The sequence below is a fragment of the Penaeus monodon genome, chromosome 24, assembly GCF_015228065.2.
Source record: "Penaeus monodon isolate SGIC_2016 chromosome 24, NSTDA_Pmon_1, whole genome shotgun sequence".
NCBI lineage: Eukaryota > Metazoa > Arthropoda > Malacostraca > Decapoda > Penaeidae > Penaeus > Penaeus monodon.
Window position 1 is genome coordinate 5,977,020 of NC_051409.1, and position 206 is coordinate 5,977,225.

Sequence of the window (206 nt, forward strand, 5' to 3'; positions counted from 1 at the left end):
AATTCGATCAGTGAAGCGATAAAACCCATTTAGGAAAACGAAACAAATTGAAAAAAAAGAATATTTACGACAACGACGTAGCTGAAACTTAAGTATCTTTTCCTTGTTATTCGAAAAAAAAGTTTTTTGTACTTTGTGAAAACAAAAAGGCGAATCTACTTTTGGCTGTCAATAATATATAATAATAAAAGTCAAGACTTGGTAGT